At 49.1% G+C, this 15338-nt stretch overlaps 1 pseudogene; it reads right to left on the bottom strand.

Moving 5' to 3' along the window:
* Nucleotides 1-5898: 5898 nt before the first annotated feature.
* LOC129528096 (uncharacterized) lies at nucleotides 5899-10253 on the bottom strand (annotated as a pseudogene).
* Nucleotides 10254-15338: the final 5085 nt, after the last annotated feature.

Here is a 15338-nt window from a genome sequence, read left to right as displayed (position 1 = left end):
CACACATGCACACATATACACCCGCAAACACACACATGCACATGTGCACACATGTACACGTGCACACACAGACACACACACATGCAAACGCACACACGCACACGCAGGAACTCCAACCTCCCCTTCCCATTTTGTCAAAAGCGAGCTGGATGAGAAGCCTGGGAGGTTTGAGTTCTGTCTCCATAAGTCTGCAGCCACACAATTGTGTGATGGGTTGTGTGATCTTCCTGACAAGGAACCAGTTGAAGGATGCTGACTGGGAAGCCGTGCACGTGACCGGCCGTCAGGATGTGCCCGAGGTAGGAGCAGCCCTTCCGGGTTGACTGGGGCTGGGGGCGCCCAGCTCGCCCCACCCTGGCAAAGCCAAACACTCCTCTGGCCTGACTTCGTAATGACAGGGGATTGGGGTGCACAGCCAGCAGGTGCCCCCACATTGCAGGGAGGATTCAAAGCGAAACCACTTCAGTTTGCTTCCAGGAAGGGGTGAGCGAGTCGACTCCGGGCTGTCAAGGGCAGCAGCTGTGGCTGGGACCCTGGATGGTGCTGGTCCTCTTGCCGTGGAAGCGGTCCAGGAGATGCTGGGTGCAGTGCAGGGCCACCGCACAGGGAGGTGGGCAGAGGCGGGCAGAGGCGGGCAAAGGCGGGCAGGGCCCCACCCTTTTCTCCTTCCTTTCTTTGCTTTTCTCCTTCTGAGCTTCCTGATCGTTTATAGCAGGAACTGTCTTCCTGATGACCTCACTCCCACCCCAGTGCCTGGTATACAGTGGGCGCTCAATAAATGTTGGTGGAGTGAATGGTCACTGGCAAGGGCAGAGGCCATAAAGAGGAGAGATTTCGGGCCTCAGCCAAGAGCTCCTGGCCACCGTGGGGCCTCCTGGCTCACCGCACAGGTCCTCCCACCCAGCCTGGGCAAGGGATTGTGGTGTGAGTGTGGACGAGGCCTGGGCATCCTGAGACTTCTCAGGTTCCCATTTCCTCAGCTGGCACAGAGAAGCCAACTCTGTGAGGGCCCCAGGGCTCAGTATTCACCTTCTGAACTTGGGGGAAGAAAAACCAGTCCAGGTTCCATCCAAGGAGCACCCGTTGAGACACGTGGTCTGGGAGGACAGTGATAATCAAAGCCTCACGTCCCTGGCAGCGCAACTCCACAACTGCTCAGTCCCACACAGACACAATATGTGGGCGGGTGATGCGGTTTTCGCGGAATTGACTTTGTGTGTGGATGTCATGGAGACACTTCCTGGCGGGCGCCGAGAGAAAGGGGCATTGTTCTTCCCGCCGGAGAAAGGAGGACACTGGGGGAGCCTTGGGCAGTCCCCTCCGTGGCCAGAGAAAGAGGCTGGGAGGCGTCCCGGGGGCCTCTGAGGCTGGGCGATTTGGGGTGCCAGAGACCACTAAAGCAGCGGCCCACTGCCCAATTTATGTGTGCGCTAAATCACTACCATGATTTCTGCGTGTTTTCTAGAATAGTAGCCAGTCACAAAACACAGGACATTGTCTCATAACGTTCCAGATTCTAAACATTTACAATCAATCTCTATGCTTTTTAACAAATATCTCAAAATCAGACTCATCTTTTCAACATATTTTTAGTGTTCTGGTTTCCGTTTCTGTTTAGGCACATTTGTCACGGCAAAGCCTGGAGCTGCAGTTATCAGAAACGTCTAAAAATTCAGAAGCTGATTGCTTTTAAAAGCAGCAGAACTAAAACAAAAACCTAAACACTAGGTTGTTACATTTTGGGAGGTGTCTCCATGTGGACTCCTAAATTATTGTCTGAGGTCCGCTTACTCCAAGAGGCATTTCTCTTTTCAGAAAATTAAAAACATTAAGTACTCCATCCGGACACAAAGCGTCTCCATATGACAGAGTTTTGTTACTGTGGGGAGAGGACAAAGCGCCAGCCACACCCCTCATTCCACAGCCTTTCCCAACCCTCCCCTCGAGATGAAACGCTGGCCATCCGCAGCGCTTCACCTCTGAGCTGGAAAGAAGCTTGTTTCTTTTGCTTTGATGAGGTTCTGCTGGTTTTGGCGGGACTTTGAAGTTTATTTATTGTCATTAAATTGCATTAATTATTTTTGTTTATACTTTTGTTCACAACTCTTAAGACTTTGTGAAGTGCGTAAAATAAGCATAAATTCAAAAAATTCCAAGAATTGGATCCAACAGTTACTTTTAATTGGCAGCAGAATATGGCCCCCAATTTATTACAAACTTACACGCAATGGTTTAGAACTAATTTTAACTTCCCCTTGAAGTTGGAATTCAAAACCTCACTGGTGGCTTGACATGGTATTAATCAAGGAGAATGTTTGTTTCATAATTTGAAACAAGAACCTGGATCTTTTATGAGGTCCAATATTATTTCCATATGAGGGGGCAGAGTGGGAAGAAGGCAGCTGGAACAGACGCCAGGGCCCAGCCAGGATCTGGGGCCCTCTTGATCTCCCTCATTATCGGAGCTCCTTCTCCCAGGGCCAGCCAGGGGCGCAGCGCAGCCTTTTGCCTGGGGTCAGAGAAAGCTTATGGGCAAGGGCAACAACAAAACCACTTACCACCGCCAGATCGCATTCCCCCCAGCAGAGACCCCAGCCTGCCTCAGCCCCACCCCGAGCAGAGACCCCAAGACCCCGGCCTGCCTCAGTCCACCTGTCCAGAGACTCCTGCCTGCCTCAGCCCCACCCCGAGCAGAGACCCCAAGACCTCGGCCTGCCTCAGTCCACCTGTCCAGAGACCCCAGCCTGCCTCAGCCCCACCTGTCCAGAGACCCCAGCCTGCCTCAGCCCCACCCCAAGCACAGATCCCAAGATCCCTGCCTGCATCAGCCCTACCAGTCCAGAGCCCCCGGCCTGCTTCAGCCCACCCGTCCCCTTCACTGCGTTGGTCTCCATTCCTTTCTCCACAGCTTCCCAGCACTCCTGTACCAGGGCCTTTCCCCAGCTCCAGGCCCAGCTGCAAGTGAGGTCCAGGCCTCCCTCAGCCCGTGCCATGGAGAGAGGCAGTAACCTGGCGAGGATGCCCGGGTGTGGAGGAGGGACCTGGGCTGGGGCTGTGTTGTGGGGAGGGGCCGGGGATGCCCCCAGCGGACTGGGATGGTGTCTCTGATGCAGAGATGTTGGGGTAGGTGGTCGCAGAGGTAGAGGGAGGGTAGAGGGAGCTGGAAACGGGGAGGGGAAAGGCCCCTCGCACTGGGCGCCCGCCCTGCAAGTGTTGTGCTGGCCAGGATGAGAAGCTGTGGCCACTCAGCAGTCCTGGAGCAGGCCATCAGGGAATCTCCAGGGAGGGGCTGGCAGGCAGAGACCCAGAGGCAGGACCTGCAGCTCGAGTTGAATGGGCAGCAGGGCCACAAAGAGGCCAAGGCCGGGGCACTGTGGGACCCCTGCCCGCAAGGAAGGGGGGCGCCATGTGGGCTGCGCGGGGCTGGGTTTTGCTGTTTTGGCCCATGATTTCCCTGTGCCTCTGCCTGTTCAGAGCCCCTGGCGCCCCGGAGGAAGGTCTGGGGGCAGCAGGGGGACCTGGATGGCTGGGGGTGGAGTGGGAGGGGAAGGTGGGGTCCAGGGTTTTCCTCCTAGCCCAGGGAGTTGGCCGCGGGTTTGGAGGACAGAGCCCTGACAGGGACGTGAGGCATTGGCTGTGAGCTTGAGGGGACATGCTCATGGGCGCCAGGGCAGAGACAGAGGAGGTTCAGAATTGGAGTCTGGGGCCTCTGGGAGGGGAGCTGGCTGGTGAAGTGGTCCAGGGTGAGGGCGGGGGCATGGCAGCAAGCAGAAGGACCCCTCACCACTGACCCACGCCGCTCGTCCACAGCAGAGGCTCGGACCCCATTCCACGTGGGAGGTGGAACGTGCTGGGGGGGACAGCAGCCCAAGTGGGGACAGAGGGGGGTCCAGCAGCCTTGCCCTGCCCCACCCCCCACCGGATCCCAGGGGTCCAGCAGTCCCCTTGCCTCTGACCAGATCGCTGGGTCCAGCAGCCTATCTGCATCACAGGGGCAATGTGTGGTTTTTAGGTTTTGGTGTGTGTGGTGTGTCTGTGTGGTGTGTGTGGTGTGTGTTTGTGTGTCTGTGTGTAGTGTGTGTGTGGTGTGTGTGTGGCGTGTGTGTGTGTGTGGTGTGTGTGTGGTGTGTCTGTGTGGTGTGTGTTTGTGTGTCTGTGTGAGTGTGATGTGTGTGTGGTGTGTTTGTGTCTGTGTGGTGTGTGTATGTGTCTGTGTGTGTGGCATGTGTATGTGTGGTGTGTGTGTGTGGTGTGTGTGTAGTGTGTGTGTGGTGTGTGTTTGTGTGTCTATGTGTGTGTAGTGTGTGGTGTGTATGTGTCTGTGTGTTTGTCTATGCACATTTCTTTGGTCCTGGCCTTTTTTAATGATGGCAACAAACTTTACGAGAGTTTAGTTTTCATCTTTCTTTCTTTCTTCTCATATCTCTTGCAGCTTTTCCTGGATTTGTTTTTCTTTTCATTTTGAGGTTTTCTCCATAAATGTTTTCATTGTGGGTTTTGTTGGCAAATCTTCTGAAGGCTTATGAGACTATTTTTATTATACCCTCAAAATACTTCTTTCTTTCAACTATTGTATTTTTTTACAGCCATTATTTCCACTTTGTTCTTTTTTCAGGACATTTTTCTTTTTCACACCGCTAACATCTTTTCTTATCATGTTAAATATGAGCATCCTACTCATTTTAAGTCATGTGTCTATTCTAACACACCTGCTTCAGATGTTATACACCTTCCAGTTTGTGGCTTTTTCTTTTGTGATATTTAAATTGCTTGGGAGTTTAGTTCCCTTCACCCAAGAGCTCACCTTCCTCTACAAGTGGGTTTAATCACCTCTGGAGGAAGATACATCCTCCACAACTTCTATTTTCATGCATAGCATCCAAAATACAAACTTCTGGCTATGCCAAAGACTACAAGGCCAATCACCAAGAGACAAAAAGGAAATATAAACAGAACTGAATAGGAGCAGATGTTGGACTTGCCAAATATGATTTTAAATTAACTTTAGTTAAAATCACATGACAATATGAACAATACTACAGGATAACTGAAGTATTTTGTTTTTTGAAAATCAAATGGAAATACTAGAACTAAGAACTGTATTAACTGAAAGTACTTAAAAGATGGGGTTAGCAACTGATTGAACATCAGAATAAAGATCAGTGAACCAGAAGTTAGGTAGGTAGAACACCTAAAGAATAATGCAATCAAAACTAAAAGGAAAAAAGTAGAAAAAAGGGCATGACAACATATGAGACATGATGCAAATGCATGACATGTATGGACTGGAGTCCCAGAAGAAGAAGAGAGAGAATGAGGGAGAAGAGTATTTAAAGAAACACTGGTTAAGACATTCCCAAAACCAATGAAAGACATCAGACCACATATCTATGAAGCTCTGCAAACATGAAGCAAAATGAATGTAAAGAAAACCATGCCTGGGCATCTTACAGTCAAAAATAAAAAGGAAGAGAAAAATTGTGACAGTAAATAGGCTGATGTTTTACTTCTCAACAGAAAATAATGGAAGCTGAAAGACAACTGAATGATGTATTTTTAAATTCTGGGGTTAAAAATAACAGCTCACCTAGAATCTTATATCCAGTTAAAATATTTTTATGAAAATAAACATGAACTGAAGATGTATTCAGATGAAAAGTTTGAGGGAATTTATCATCACTAATCTTCACTAAAATAAATGTAAAGGAACTTTTTCAGGCCAAAGGCAAATTATCCAAAAATATCTTGTTTTCAAAAACAAGAAAATAGGAGAAAATTTGAAAAACAATAGAAAAGGTAAATGTGTGGGCAAACCCACTGAAAACAATAAAAATAATGATATATTGTAGAATTAAATATGCATACAATTAGGATACAGAAAAATGATGCAAAAGCCAGGATAGGAAAATGAGGTTAAAGAATTATAACGTGCTTGCATCCAGGAGCAAGTGTGCTAACTCTGATACATCACCAATGCAGGTGAGGAGTCATTAAGAGAATGATTTAAAATGCACATGACTAAAAGCTTGGTGGAGAAAAATAAGAAAAAGTATTAATTCATCAAAAACTAACAGGCAAAGATGAAAACCAGCTAATGAGGTCACAATGAAGGAACTGTAATGTGGTAAATCTAAGCACAGAAGTATCGTTAATTAATGTAGTCATATAAATTACACAAATACTCCAACTAAAAGACAAAGATTGTCATGCTGGATTATAAAAATAAAACAAAACAAGTGATATGTTCCTTTAGATGGTACTCGGTGGTGCAAGTGCCTAAAGGCAGAAGGATAGTGCCGAGACCAGCTTGGTCGGGGAGACCCTAACCCAGCGGCGCTGGAGGAATTAAAGACACACACACAGAAATACAGAGGTGTGAAGTGGGAAATCAGGGGTCTCACAGCCTTCAGAGCTGAGAGCCCCGAAACAGAGATTTACCCACATATTTATTAACAGCAAATCAGTCATTAGGATTGTTTCTATAGATATTAAATTAACTAAAAGTATCCCTTATGGGAAACGAAGGGATGGGACAAATTAAAAGAATAGGTTGGGCTAGTTAACTGCAGCAGGAGCATGTCCTTAAGGCACAGATCGCTCATGCTATTGTTTGTGGCTTAAGAATGCCTTTAAGCGGTTTTCCACCCTGGGCGGGCCAGGTGTTCCTTGCGCTCATTCCCGTAAACCCACAACCTTCTAGTGTGGGCGTTATGGCCATTATGAACATGTCACAGTGCTGCAGAGATTTTGTTTATGGCCAGTTTTGGGGCCAGTTTATGACCAGATTTTGGGGGGCCTGCTCCCAACAGATAGGAAAGGTGTCTCATGCAAACAGAAAACCAGCAGAATGTTTGGGAAAAATGATCAACAAATTTGACTTGGTCAGCATGGACAGAGCCCCGTGCGTGAGGACTGACTTCAGCCTATGAATTTCTCCAAGTAAACAAGGAACATTACCAAAACTAATGGCCCATTGGATCATTAAAGAGTCCCCCCAAAATTGGTGGTGTTGAAAACATACAGAACATAGTTTCTGACCTGGATTCTCTCCAAGCCACGAGGGGTTTTATGCCCTGGGCTGAGATTATGGTGCATCAGGGTAGGCTTCCACTCTTTAGCACAGAGCTTGGTGTTCCAAAGGCCACGAGGAGTTTTAGATCCTGGACGCCAGACATGTTCCAAGACTCTTTTACATTATGTCAGACATGCAAGCCCTACCTCAGCTTCTCCCAACACTCAGCTTTTCTCCCAACATTAACTATATCAAAAATGAAAATGGAGACATCACGAAAGATCCCACAGATACTAAGTTAATAATAAAAGAATATGCTGAACAATTTATGCCAATAAATTTGGCAATTTAGAAAAATTGAACAAACTCTGAAAAACACAACTTGCCAAAACTGATGCAAGAAAAATTTATGAGTCCTGAACAATCTTATTTAAAATGTTCCCACAAAGAAAACTTCAGGTCCAGTTGGCTCCACCAGCAAACCATTCTTCCAAACATTTGTGGGAGAAAAAACACCAATCTTACACAAACTCTTCCAGAGAAGAGAAAAAATGATTAATGCTTTGCAACTTTATTTAAAAGACTAGCCTGACTTTGTGATTAAAATGTGATGATATCATTGCAAGAAAGAAACATTACAACAATCTCTGACATGTGCATGGACCAAGTATCCTCTAAAAATGAGTGAATTGCTGATAAATGAATTCAGTGAAGTCTCAGGTTACAAAATCAATGTACACAAATCAGTAGCACTGCTATACACCAACGATGACCAAGCTGAGAATCAAATCAAGAACTCGAGCTCTTTTACAATAGCTGCAAAAAGTAAAATAAAATAACTAGAAATAACTTGACCAAGAGGTGAAATATCTCTACAAGGAGACCTAGCAAACACTGCTGAAAGAAATTGTATATGACACAAACCAATGGAAATACATCCCATGATCATGGATTGGAAGAATCAATATTGTGAAAGTGACCACACTACCCAAAGCAATCTACAGATTCAATGCAATTCCTATGAAGATACCAACATCGCTTTTCAAAGAATTGGGAAAACAATCCTAAATACCATGCTGTTTTGGTTACCATAGCCTTGTAAGATAATTTGAAGTCAGGTAATGTGATTCCTCCAGCTTTGTTCTTTTTGCTTAGGATTACTTTGGCTATTCAGGCATTTTTTTATTCTATGAATTTTAGGGAGGGAGGGGAAGGAGGGAGGGAGGGAAGGAGGAAGGGAAAGAAGGAAGGAAGGAAGAAAGGGAGGGAGGGAGGAAAGAAAGAGAGAGGGAAAGAAAGAAAAGAAAGAGAAAAGAAAAAGAAAGAAAGAGATGGAAGGATGGAAGGAAGGAAGGAAGAAAAGAAAGGCAGAAAGATAGGAAAGAAAAGAAGAAAGAAAAAAAGAAAGGAAGAGAGAAAGAAAGAAAGAGAAAGAAAGGGAAAGAAATCATTCCAGTCAAAAGCCCCATGTTAGAGATCAGCCAGTGGTTTCTGCTTACCTGAACTATAACCATGCACACTGAGATGGACTTTGGTTTGCTTGAGTTGAAACCCAAGGCGCTGGGGTCATCTCATTCTAATGATCTCCCAATTATTTTAACCTGTGTGTGTGTTTACTATGTGCACACACACAAGCACAACTAAGAACTCAAATTCAGAATAAAGAAATTCTACAAATCAATAAAAGACAAAAACCCAATTTTTGAAAAGGCAAAGACAGTATCCAAATTGCCAATAAGCATATACAACCGTGCTCAACTTCAACGATTGCGGGAGCAATGAGTATCAAAAACACAATAAAATACCAATATACACCCGACAAAATGGCTAAAATTTACAGCTGACAATTGCAAGTGGTAGCAAGGGTGTGGGGCAACTGGAACTCCCACAGACTTTTGGAGAGTGTGAGTTGGCACAGCCACTCTGAAAAGCTGTTAAGCAGTGTTTGATAAAGCTGAGCACGTGCGTACTCTATAACCCAGCACTTCAAATCCAGTGTATGTTCCACATCTGTACAAGAATTCCATCTGCCACAAAGTACACATGAGGCTGTTTGTGACACCCTTACTCACAACAGGTAAAAACTACTGTGATTAACAGAACGGATAATAAACTGTGTTCACATAATGGAATACTATAAGGCCACTTACATGAATGAAACAGTGCTGTGTTCAACAGCATGGGTGAGTTTCACACTTATATGAAGTTCAAGAAGAGCTGAAGGTAATCTGTGCGTTAGAAGAGGGGTTGTGGAGCCTTACAGGGTGGAGGTTTCTGGGGGCTGGGATTGTTCTATGTCCTGGTCTTGGAGGTCTCGATGCTGTAACAATTCACCATAATTTTCTTATTCATATTATACTTCAAAAAATTGCCTAAAAACAATAAAAGAGTTAGGAAACTAAATAAATCAAATTTAGTTTAAAAATAAATTCCTGGCTGGGCGCAGTGGCTCACACCTGTAATCCCAGCACTTTGGGAGGCCAAGGTAGGTGGATCATGAGGTCAGGAGTTCAAGACCAATCTGGCCAATGTGGTGAAATCCCGTCTCTACTAAAAAATACAAAAATTAGCCAGGCATGGTAGTGGGCACCTGTAATTCCACCTACTTGGGAGGCTGAGGCAGGAAGAATTGCTTGAACCTGGGAGGCGGAAGTTGCAATGAGCTGAGATCACGCCACTGTACTCCAGCTTAGGCAACACAGAGAGACTCCATCTCAGAAAAAAAAAAAAAATACAAAAAATACAAAAAATTAGCCGGGCATGGTGGCAGATGCCTGTAATTCCAGCTACTTGGGAAGCTGAGGCAGGAGAATTGCTTGAACCAGGGAGGCGGAGGTTGCAGTGAGCCGAGATTGCATCACTGCACTCCAGCCTGGGTGACAGAGTGAGACTCCGTCTCAATAAATAAATAAATAAATTCCCACATTGATTCTTTTGCGGGAAAAAGCAATAAAATGTGTGACCAGGCAAACAGACTAATGGAATAAAAGAAAGTGCCAAAAAGGGCCCCCTTCAATGGGAACCCTGATATGACAGGACCATCATCTATGGAACCCCACTGTGATGAATGTGGGCCCCGCGTCCCTGGAGAAAGGGTACCAGGGCCAGCATGGGGGGTAAGAGCTTCCAAAAATGCCCGCCAACTGCCTTCCTTCTTCACCAGGCCAGGCGAGTGCTCAAAGCACTTTTCCTGCAGGAACCGAGACGCTAGCTCCTTTAACAGCCACCAGCGAGTCCCACGTCACCCACCCCCTCTACCCGACATCCCTTTTCATTCTCAGGGGAAGCACCCTGGCCCCTCTTCGGCCTGGGCCCCCTGGGATGGGCTGCCTGGTGCAGCTGCATCCTGTAGGAGTCAGTGGGCGGCTGGGGCTCCGTGTCTTCCTGGGACTTCTATTGAAGGCATTTTGAGGAGGTTGGAAGATAAGTGTCTAGTTAGGCATTAGAGAGAAGTCTCCCTTCACGGTGGCAAAGTTAGGCTGTGTGTCTTTTCCTGTCTTGGGAGTAGCCACTCTTGCCCCAGCTGCGGATGCTGGGTGTGAGAAAGGCTTTCAGGCTGGCCATGGGCTCCGTCCAGGCTTGAGCTGTGTCCCCTGAAGCCAGGGGGAGCCATTGACCTGCGGCCTCCCAGAGCAGGGGCACGAGGTCTGTCGCTGGACTTTCCAAGTCGACTTCCTTCTTTTGTCCTGCCAATTTTCTAAAGAAGAAAGCTGCCTTTTCTCTGGAGGCTGGCAAGAGCCATCTGGGAGAATGAAATACAGCCCCTTCCTCTTTGTCTTTAACTTCCCTTCAAAGCTGAGCAAGAAAAAAAAGATGACTTGGTCTGGGGTCCTTGGCGGCATCAAGCCCCCAGCACCCCTCCTGTCAAAGCAAAGAATATTACCAAGGGTTAAAAAGCGACATTTCATAAAGAGGCAATTTATCAAGATGACATAGCAGTCCTAATTATTTGTGCCCGTAATTACAAAGCTTCAAAATACATGAAACAAAATTGATAGAATTGCAAGGAGAAATTTTTAAAATCACAATTACAGTAAGAGATTTCAACATCACTCTCTCAATAATTGAAAAAAGAGCAAGCAGACAAAGCAGCAAGAAAGAACACTGTGTAGTCCCAGCTACTCGGGAGGCTGAGGCAAGAGAATGGCGTGAACCCAGGAAGCGGAGCTTGCAGTGAGCCGAGATCGCGCCACTGCACTCCAGCCCGGGCAACAGAGCGAGACTCCGTCTCAAAAAAATAAAGAACATTGGACAACATCGATCAGCATGATCTGACTGATGCCTACAGAACCCTCCCCCCAACCACAGAGGAACTCATGTTCTTCTTCTTTTTTTGAGATGGAGTCTCGCTCTGTCACCCAGGCTGGAGTGCAGTGGCACCATCTCGGCTCACTGCAAGCTCTGCCTCCTGGGTTCAAGTGATTCTCCTGCCTCAGCCTCCCCAGTAGCTGGGACTACAGGCGCCTGCCACCACATCCAACTAATTTTTTTGTATTTTTTGGTAGAGATGGGATTTCACAGTTTTAGCCAGGACGGTCTCGATCTCCTGACCTCATGATCCGTCCGCCTCAGCCTCCCAAAGTGCTGGGATTACAGGCATGAGCCAGCACGCCCGGCCAATTTTTAGGTTTATAAGGAGTGGCTGTCCCTGGAGCTCAGCTATGCTTGGGAAGCTGAGCCTCCCAGTCACATGGGGCAGGTGCAGACAGGCTTGTACCAGAGGAGGTCGGCTGTCACGTCCTGTCCCCACCACTGCCCACAAGCTGTGGGGGCAGGCCTGGGGACTTAGCATACCCGGCCCACCAGCCATGGCCCACAGCCCATGGTGAGCTCAGGGAGGTGGGTGAGACAGATGGAGCTGGCCTGTGTGGCTCGGCCCTGGGAGGCCTCTGTTTCCTCCCTCAGTGCCACCCCCAACCCCAGGAGGGGTAGGGACCAGTGGGCAGATGCCAAGCCCGTGGGTGCTGGAGCAGAGGAGACTGGCGATGAGGACCTGCATGCCCATCACACCCTCTGATGATCAGAAAGAAACCAATGCAATCCCTTCCCTGGCTCTCAGCCGTTCCAGGACTTCTCACCAGTGCAGGATTCCACCGTACACCTCATCTCCATCCTGGCCCAGGGTTAGCCCTGAAGATCAGGGGGCCTGGCCCAGATACTTCCTGCTCCCCACAGTGATCTTATGGGACTGAGCCAAGAGGATGCCCTGGCAGGGTGCTTCTGGAACCTGGTGGCCTTCATCTGCACCGCCTCTCTCTGCAGGCTCCCAGGCAGCATCAGGGTCTGTCTGGCCCAAGGGGAGGTGGAGTGCCCAGGACCTTGGTACATGGGCAAGTAAGGACTGAGATGTGTGGACTGCAGACCAAGCCCATCTTCCAGGCAGAGCAAAGAGAGCGGCACTGTGCCCACCCAGGCGACCCCTCCTGCACAGGTCCCATCAGAAGTGGCATGGCTCCACCCCCAGCCTCTGCAATAAAGAAATCGAGATGACCCTAAGTTGTGCAAGGTCAGGCATCCCTCAGTGGCACAGGAAGAGAACCACGGGTCTGTCCTGGTGTGCTTTTTTTTTTTTTTTTTTAAATAAAAGTGGTGGTTTTTAACCCCTTCGATCCAGAGCTCTTCTGTCTCGGTTGTGGTCCCACAGAACATTCTCTGTCTCCTACTCCTCAGTGAGACTGAAGGAACGGCTGCCAAGGAGCAGAAAGGCAGCTCTGCGGGCTGAACCCTGTGTGCAGCTGAGAGGCCGTGAGGCCTGGGATGTCCGGCAGGGTTGGGAAATAATGAGGAATAACTGGCAACTAGAATCCCAGGAGAGGGGCTTATCTTTAATGAAGTTCCTGGAAGTTATAAGCATTAAAATTAAAGCGGCAATTTCTGCTGGGTGAAAACTGTTTAACACCAAGTATCCACGGGCTTGCGGGAGAGAAGCCCAGGACAGAAACCCCCAGGGCAGCAGAGCAAGGCTCTTTTGTCCATCACTGCCGAGCAGCTGGGAGCCCCCTGTTCTCACTGGGGAGAAAAAGCAGGTGGCCAGGGCAACAGGCAAGGGAGGGAGGGCTTGTGTAGAAGGGGAGTTGATTTTTTTTTAAGTGCATTCTCTCTTGGGACATATCTATGGACACTTGGAAAACCCAGGAAAGAGAACAGGTCACTTCCATTCCACAGTGCAGCATGGTTATTAAGCACTTACTGTGTGCCCTGAGTAAGACGGGGTCCCTGCTCTCGGGAACGGTGTGACATGCTCGGCAACTCTGAGTTACCATGGAGCGAGAGGGGTTCTGAAGTTCCCAGGCTCTGAGGACCGACTGTTGATGGAAAGCCTGGGCCACATCAGGTGTTTGCCCTGAGGACCCTTGTCTAGTCCCGGGATACCATGAAGGAGAATCCTGGATTTGGGGTCTGTTGTTCAGAAGAAAATGATCCCAGGTCGGCCAGGCACGGTGGCTCACACCTGTAATCCCAGCACTTTGGGAGGCCAAGGCGGGGGGATCACGAGGTCAGGAGATCGAGACCATCCTGGCTAACATGGTGAAACCCCGTCTCTACTAAAAATACAAAAAATTAGCCGGGCGTGGTGGTGGGCGCCTGTAGTCCCAGCTACTCGGGAGACTGAGGCAGGAGAATGGCGTGAACCCGGGAGGTGGAGCTTGCAGTGAGCTGAGATTGCACCACTGCACTCCAGCCTGGTGACAGAGTGAGACTCCGTCTCAAAAAAAAAAAAAAGAAAGAAAATGACCCCAGATTGTGAGGCCCGGCTGAGCAGCCGTGAGCAGCTGGATGGGCACAGAGCCACCTCCTGGTCCTCACCCAGGCTGTTCCCGAGGAAACCATTTCTGGGGTGAGTGCAGAGAGGACAGCCCACCCTCTGCTCTTAGAGAAACAGCAGGGAGGAGAAGGCTGGAGTTCAACCTCCACCCCCACTCCCTGACTGTCAGCCAGGATGATGGAATCTGTGGTCATTTCCAGGAGAGCCTGTGCAAGCAGGAAGCAGCCGGATAGCAGCAGCAACCTCTTTAAACCCATTTTTTCAGACTTGGTTGATAGAGAGTATCGGAGTCGAGCTAGCCCCACCTCTCAGTCTATCGCTCTCAAGTTGCCCAATGTGGAAGAGATATGGGGTCTGGAGGAACGAGTGACACAGGTTCTGCAGGGCCAATGGGTCAGCGGTGGGACGGGAATGACAGCCAGGACCCAGCATGCACTGCCCCCTCACAGGGCTTTTTCACAAAGGCTGAACTCTGTCTGCAAATTGCACAGAGACCCTTACACGGCAAGAAACTTTTATAAATGGGAGGTACCTGCAGGCTCCAGGTGAGGAGGAGAGAGAGGAGAGGAAAGGAGGGAAGAGAGATAGGAGAGTAGGGGAGAGAGGACAGAGAGACCAGGGGAGAAAGGAGGGAGGGGAAGGGAGAACGAAGGGGAGAGAGGAGGGGAGGGGAGCAGGGAGCACCTGGGAGGGCTAATGCCCATTCTCATCCAGGAGCGAGGAAGGACCAGCTCCCAGGCTGGCTTTCTGTTAGGATAGATCCTGCTCCATAAGAGGCCATGGAAGCAGGACCTGCCACAGAATTTCCAGGACCCAGGGCAAGATGTCCATGTAGGACCCCTTGTTCAAAAGTTAAGAATTTCAAGACAGCAACAGCAGAGCATTAAACCAAGCTCGGGGCCCAGGAAGCGGGGCGTGTTACATGCAGAGGGCAATGGAGCCCTTGAAAATGCAAAAGGCATCTACCCCTGTGCACAGGCTCTGTGTGTGCTTGTGTGAACTTGCATATGGGTACATGTGCTGTGTGCATGCATGTGAACGTGTGTGTGCATGTTTGGAGGGCAGGTATGTGGAGAAGTGTCATCAGGTACAACTCTCCTCTACTTCAGTGGACCCCGGGCTCACCCAGACCCTTGGATAAACATGGTGAGGGCCCCCCACATAGGGCCCTTCAGGGCCCAGCCACATCTCAGCCAGCTGGGAGCCCACAGTGTCCATGCCCAGGCCCCATGCAGTGCTCAGAGTCCATGCAGAGTGCTGCCCATTGGGTGGGCCTGAGGCTCCAGGAAACAGACATGACAGCCCATGGGCAGGTGGCCTTCTGGTCAACAGCCATGAGGAGGCCTCAAGAGAAAGCTGCCTGGCAACCTCTTTCATCTGGGACAACTGGTCTGGCCCAACTGAGAAACAGCCTGGACTTCAGGCTGCCTCCTGCCAGTGGCTCCGTGGGTACCAGAGGCCAGGGGTGCTCCATCCCTTTTCCTGGGAGGGGTGAGTTGGGCCAGCCAGCCTCACTGTGGCCGCCTGGTGGGGCTGCAGGCCTGCCCCTTCCACCTCCCC

Source organism: Gorilla gorilla, chromosome 19 (genome assembly GCF_029281585.2).
Source record: "Gorilla gorilla gorilla isolate KB3781 chromosome 19, NHGRI_mGorGor1-v2.1_pri, whole genome shotgun sequence".
Classification (NCBI taxonomy): Eukaryota; Metazoa; Chordata; class Mammalia; order Primates; family Hominidae; genus Gorilla; species Gorilla gorilla.
The sequence above is the reverse complement of the archived record's forward strand: the minus strand, read 5'-3'. Positions and strand labels throughout refer to the sequence as shown.